The following is a 6,780-nucleotide window of genomic DNA, read 5'->3' as shown; positions in this document are numbered from 1 at the left end:
CATTTGAACCTGGGTCCCTGGTGCTGTGAGGCAACAATGCTCACCACTGAGCCATCGTGCCACCTAAACTGCACATCTTTGGATTATGGGAGGAAACCAGAGCACCTGAAATAAACCCACACAGACACAGTCAAAATGTGCAAACTCCACAGAGACAGTCACCCAGGACTGGAATTGAACCCGGGTCCCTGGTGCTCTGAGGCAGCAATGCTAACCAATGAGTGTTATCAAACATGTCTAAACTAGTAATGATGCGAATCTGAAACACATGCATGGAGGGGACTTGGCCCAGGGTCTGCTAGGTGAAAGTAAGGACTGCAGATGGAGGTTAGAGGAGTCGAAAGTGTGGTGCTGGAAAAGCACAATAGATCAGCCAGCATTTGAAGAGCAGGAGGATGAAGGGCTTTGCCCTAACCATTGTTTTCCCTGATCCTCCGATGCTGCCTGACCCAGAGTCTCCTACCTCAGAGAGCTGTGGATGTTCATTCGATGAGTATATTCAAGTTAGAGGCTCACAGACGTTTCGGTATTATTGGAATTAAGGCATGGGTTTAGTGTGGGGAAGGTTTTTTTAAAAAAAATTATTTGTTATAGCTTTTGTACAAAAGCGTCTCAGTTAAAATCAGTGAAAAAGTGGGGTCACAATCTATAATAAATACAGTAATTCCGAACTGCACCCGCCAAATGTTTCAAGCAATGTTGCAGATCGTGAGGAAACAGCAATACACTTAAACAACAACAGAATTTGCTGGAAAAGCTCAGCCGTTCTGGCAGCATCTATAAAGAGCATTCAGAGTTAACGTTTCGCCTCGAGCGACCCTTCCTCAGGGCCACTCTTGAATACCCTTGCGCAGTCGCGTCAGAATCTTGTTTTCCCAAGTGACGGGCCGAAGAGACAGTCTCGAGCTGACGACGCGGATGGGTGGGCGGAGAGGGCGTGACGCCAGCGTTTGCCCGGCAACGCCGGCGGTGATTGGCAGCTGGTCGGATCGTGGCGGACTCATGGGGGAGGGTGGAAGGATGAGGCAGAGGGAGCGCGCAAGCGCGGTCGGCAGCGAATTGGAAGGGGCCCTGTGGGGCTGGTAGGACGGGAGGGAACTGGCATCATTGACAGTGGCTTCAGTCCCACTGGGAGACGGTGAGGCTGAGTCAGTCAGACACCTCACTCTCTGGGGGATAGTGCCAGTTAGTTCGAGCACCGTGTCGATACTAACACAGATTTCCGTCCGCACACACACACACGCACCCCAGAGAAGGAGTGGCAGTTAGCTTCGGCCGTTGGTTGTCTCATGCTCTCGTTTTTATATCGGTCGTGAAAAGAAATGTGTGCAACGCCACGATCTTATCATCAGAGATAACGCTGCGTGAGCCGTGCTGGACTTACTACCAGAGGTATTAACATTTTAAATCTGCTCCACAGTAGTAGATGGACGCCTTTCTTCGGTGTGTGTCGGCATTCTCGCGAGCGGGGGGGGGGGTGAAGAAAGCACCATCATGTGCGACGGCGCGGATTTGAACCCGTGGCTTCGCGGTCGGGGGGCGGTGGGTTTCTGTGATTGCAATAATTTGCTGCTTTTTGACCAGCGGTGATCATCGGAAAATTAAACCTTGACGAACCTGCTGTGTTTCATTTAATCATTGACATTTGAGGTGGCGTTGTTTTTTTGTGTCTGTTAAAGTTGAGAGTGCAAGGCCAGTACGGCTCCCAAATGCACTGATTTCACACCGTTTGAAAGGAAGGGGGTTGGGAGGATTCTCGATGTTTTGGGCATCACTTTGCGGGGCGGAGGCTTAATAAAAGCTAAAGAGTTAACTTGAATCGAACGAATTGCTTTGCAATCCAAATCACCGTTCATGTTCTTTTGTTTTACACACCAACCGTGAAGAGCGTATTTACTTTAAAATGGAATGACAAGCTGTGATTTATTCGATAAAATGAGAATTGGGTCTGTTACTGACCCGGAATTCCTTCCCCAATTCTAATAGTTGTCTCATGCAGAACCAGACTGTTTGCGGTGATGTCCTGTTTGACCCCAATGCTCGACTTTTAATCCATATTGTCTCGGTCAGAAATGACACTTCCGTCACATAACCTGCATCTGCCCGACCTCAGCCCATCTGTGCGCTGAGATCCTAACTTCCTTGTATTTCTCAGCTCTTGACTTGGCTATTCCTGTACGAGAACCGAACATTCCGAATGCTGGAAATACTCAGCAGATCAAGCAACATCTGTGGGTGGGGCTGGGGGTAGGGAGGAGTGGAAGACAGATTCGGGCCAGTGACCTTTTCATTCGAACTGGAAAATAGTTTTTTTAAAAAAAGCAACAGGTTTTTCACAAGTGGCGTGCTCGGCAAAGGGTGAACAGAGAAAATAAAAACAATGATCGAGTGGAGACTGAGATGATGGTGCAAAACCAGAAAGGAGACTAGCAAAGTTAAGGTGGGCTGGAATGAGCTGTAAAGATGAAGAGAATCATCACCAGTTACTGTCTGACAAGTTGGCCGCAGAACAATAAAATAATTTGATGTGTCAAGTCTGCTCCGCTGTTTGATCATGACTTTTTTATGTTTCTCTCTCCATCCTCCTGCCTTCATCCTGTAACCCTTGACCCCTTAGGAATCAAGAACCTCTCTGTCTGAAATACATTAAATGACTTGGCCTCCACAGCCTCCTTTGGCAATGACTTCCACAGGTTCACCACCCTCTGGCTGAAGAAATTCCTCTTTGGTTTATTTTTGTCACATATGCTGAGATACAGTGGAAGGTGTTGTTTTGTGTGCTAAACAAATGGATCATATATGAAGTACATCAGGGTAGCAGAACAGAGTACAGGTTATAGTGTTATAGCTGCAGAGAAGATTTCAGAAAGAGACATCAAAATTGATGTTTGAGAGGTCAGCTCAGAAGTCTGACGAAGCAGACAAGAAGCTGTTGTTGAATCTGTTTTTCAGACTGGAGGCCTGTGACCAGTGGAGTGCCCCAAGGATTAGTGCTAGGTCCACTACATTTTGTCATTTATATAAATGATTTTGGAGGTGAGCATAAGAGGTGTAGTTAGTAAGTTTGCAGATGACACCAAAGTTGGAGATGTAGTGCACAGCGAAGAAGGTTACCTCAGATTACAACAGGATCTGGATCAGATGGGCCAGTGGGCTGAGAAGTGGCTGATGGAGTTTAATTCAGATAAATGTGATGTGCTGTATTTTGGGAAAGCAAATCCAATTCCGGTCTCCTTCCTATCGGAAAGATGTTGTGAAATTTGAAAGGGTTCAGAAAAGATTCACAGGGTTGGAGGATTTGAGCTATTGGGAGAGGCTGAACAGGCTGGGGCTATTTTCCCTGGAGTGTCGGAGGCTGAGCGGTGACCGTATAGAGGTTTAGAAAATTATGAGGGGAATGGATAGGATAAATAGGCAAAGTCTTTTCCCTGGGGTTGGGGAATCCAGAACTAGAGGGCATACATTTGGGGTGAGAGGGGAAAGATATAAAAGAGACTGAAGGAGCAACTTTTTCCATGCAGAGGATGGTACGTGTATGGAATGAGCTGCCAGAGGAAGTGGTGAAGGTGAGTACAATTGCAACATTGAGAAGGCATCTGGATGGGTATGTGAATAGGAAGGGTTTGGAGGGACATGGGCCAGATGCTGCTAGGTGGGACCAGATTGTGTTGGGATATCTGGTCGGCATGAACGAGTTGGACCGAAGGGTCTGTTTCCACGCTGTCCATCTCTGACTCTAATAAATGTATTCGAACTTTTATATCTTCTGCCTGATATAAGAGGGTGGTAGAGAGTAAAACAAGGATAGGTCGGGTCTTTTGATTATGATTCCTGAGGCAGCAGGAAGTATAGATGGAGTCAATGGATGGAAGGCTCATTTGTGTGATGGACTGGGCTGTGTTCAGACTCTCTGTAGTTTCTTGCGGTTTTAGGAAGAGCAGTTGCCATACCACGCTGTGATGTATCCAAATAGGATGCTTTCTGTGGTGCATATGTAAAAATTGGTAAGAACCATTGTGCACTTAGTGAATTTCCTTAGCCTCCTGAGAATTGAGATGATGTTGAGATTGCTTGACCATCGCATCAACATAGGTGGACCAGGACAGATTGGTGATCATCACACCCATGAATTTGACGCTTCTGACTGTCTGCACCCAGCATTGTTGATGTAACAGAGACATGCCCTCCAATCTGCTTCCGGGAGTCAATGACCAGCTCCTTCATTTTGCTGACATTGATGGAGAGATTGACTTCACACCATGCCACTAGGCACTCAGTCTCGTTCCTGTATTCTGTCTCGTCATTGTTTGAGATCCGAACAACAATGGTGGTGTCATCAGCAAACGTGTAAGTGGGATTTAGGGTGAAATTTGTCCAAAAAGTCATGAATGGATGAGGAGTATCATAGGGGCTGAGTATGCAGTGTTGCAGGACCGTGGTGTTGAAGATTATGGTGGAGGAGGTGTTGTTGCCTATTACTGTTTGCAGTCTCTGGATCTGGAAGTCCAGGATCCAGTTATAAAAGGGATGGCCAAGACCTGGGTCTGAGTTTTGTGATGAGTTTGTTTGGAATTATGGTGTTGAAGGTGGAATTGTAATTCATGAGTTGGAGCCTAATGTAGGTATCCTTGCTGTCCACATGTTCCAAAGATGAGTTTAGGGCCAGGAAGATGGCATCTGCTGTTAGCCTGTTGTGTTGGTAGGTGAATTGCCAAGGGTCAAGGCAGTTTGGTGGGCTGGAGTTGATGTGAGCCATGATGAACCTCTCAAAGCTCTTCAGAATTACGAAGGTCCGAGCCACTGGGCAACAATCATTGAGGCACACTTCATGATTTTTTTTTTTGGCACCAGGATGATCGTCGCCTCCTTGAAACAGGTGGGGACTTCAGATTGTACGATGGAGATTTTAAAGCTGTCTGAGAATACTTCCGCTAATTGGTCTGCACAGGATCTGGCTGTATGGCTGGAGACTCCATCTTTTGTGGCTTTCCTCATCTTAGTTCTAAAGGGGCATCCCTTCATACCCCAGCATGGCAACAGACCCTTTAGCCCAGCCAACCAGGTTTCCTAAACTGAACTAGTCTCATTGTTAGTGTTTGGCCTATATCTCTTTAAACCTTTCTGATTCATGTACCTGTCCAAATGTCTTCTGAATTATATAATTTTCATCTCCACCACTTCCTCTGGCAGCTTATTTCAGCCCCTCCTTATAACTTAAACCCTCCGTCTTGGTAACATCATTGTAAATCTTGTTAGTGCCCTTTCCAGTTGAGTAACATCCTACAGCAGGGTGACCAAAATTGTTTGCAGTAAGATGTCCCAACTCATGCTCTGACTGGTGAAGGCAAGTCTACAACCTTCACCATTCTGTCTGCCTGTGAAGCCACTTTCAAGGAACTATGAACCTGCACCTCTTGGTGTCTCTATTCGACCTCACTCCCTAGGACTCTGCCATTAACTGTGTAAATCCTGCCCTGGTTTGTTTATTAAAATGCAACACCTTGCATTTACCTAAATTAAACTCCATCTGCCATTCTTCAGCTCACTGGCCCAATTGATCACGATCCTGTTGTACTCTTTAAATAACCTTATCCACTGTCTGCTATACCATCAATTTTTGTCACTTGCAAGCTTCCTAACTAAGCCTCCTATCATCTCGTCCACGTTGTTCACATAAATGACAAACAACAGTGGACCCAACCTTGATCCATATGGCATCCTGCTGGTTGCAGGCCTCCAGTCTGAACACCAACCCTCACCACTCACCGTTGAGCCAATTTTGGACTGGACTGAACTGGACAGTTCTGAAGAAGGGTCACTGGACCTGAAAAGCCTATTTCTGTGTTGGAAGTATGGACTGCCATTTTCTATATGCTGCACTGATAACTTGGAAAAACTTGTGAAATCTGACAAGTGTAGTTCAAACTTGCTCTCTTGGTCTTTTCATGAAATTTAAAAAAATACACTATTCTTGAGAAGTGGGCAGTGCTGACAAAGACAGCATTTCTTGCTACTCCTGAAAACAATGGACTCTCATTTCAAATTGTTAAATGTCACTGTGTTAAAGGTGCTCTACAGTACTGTCTTTGTGAGGGTTTCAAACAAGTTTAAGGCCTGCTATATCAGTTCAGAACAAAATTGACTGGAGTCACATTGAGACACCACAAAAGGGTCACGTAGAAGTGACAGTCACTTCCGCCATAACCACCTTTTTATTTCCAGATACATTGAACGGAATGTGAACTTGCCATGGGGATATTCATCCTGTGCAATTTGGATTCCTCTTTTGCATCTCTTGGTTACTGGCCATTTATTTGGACTGTACCCAAATTGTGATTTTATTTGTACTTAAAATATTTGGGTTTTTTTTGCTCTACTTTAATTATGAGTATAATTTCTCTCCAAGGATTGGAAGTCATGAGTGGTTTTATGCTCCATTTGGTCCAATTTCAGTGTATGCTGGAAAAGAGGAATTGACAAAAGATTGGAAAATGTAAGTGAATAAATTTTGCATGAAGATAATATGAACATGCAATTGGAAGTGAACAGCTTGAAGGTACAGAGTTATAGAATTAAGGGAAGGTTAGACATTAATGAGCTGAAAATGTGTTGCTGGAAAAGCGCAGCAGGTCAGGCAGCATCCAAGGAGCAGGAGAATCGATGTTTCAGGCATGAGCCCTTCTTCAGGAATGAGGAGAGTGTGCCAAGCAGGCTAAGTTAAAAGGTAGGGAGGAGGGACTTGGGGGAGGGGCATTGGAAATGCGATAGGTAGAAGGAGGT

General features: G+C 45.3%; 1 protein-coding gene across 8 annotated transcripts in view; it reads left to right on the top strand.

The window, feature by feature from the left end:
* Window positions 1-1,032: 1,032 nt before the first annotated feature.
* The window catches only part of mpp7a (membrane palmitoylated protein 7a), a 429,268-nt gene continuing 423,520 nt past the window's right edge, over window positions 1,033-6,780 (top strand). For 6 of the 8 annotated variants that reach the window (XM_043690504.1, XM_043690506.1, XM_043690505.1 and 3 more), the window contains exon 1: window positions 1,035-1,392. The gene's annotated coding sequence lies outside the window, so the exon portion shown is untranslated. Of the gene's footprint in view, window positions 1,393-6,780 lie in introns of all 8 variants that reach the window. The other 2 variants (XM_043690509.1, XM_043690508.1) reach the window with 2 other exon arrangements.

This window comes from Chiloscyllium plagiosum, chromosome 5, assembly GCF_004010195.1.
Source record: "Chiloscyllium plagiosum isolate BGI_BamShark_2017 chromosome 5, ASM401019v2, whole genome shotgun sequence".
Classification (NCBI taxonomy): Eukaryota; Metazoa; Chordata; class Chondrichthyes; order Orectolobiformes; family Hemiscylliidae; genus Chiloscyllium; species Chiloscyllium plagiosum.
Note: the sequence above shows the minus strand (reverse complement) of the source record. Positions and strands in the feature narration are given on the sequence as shown.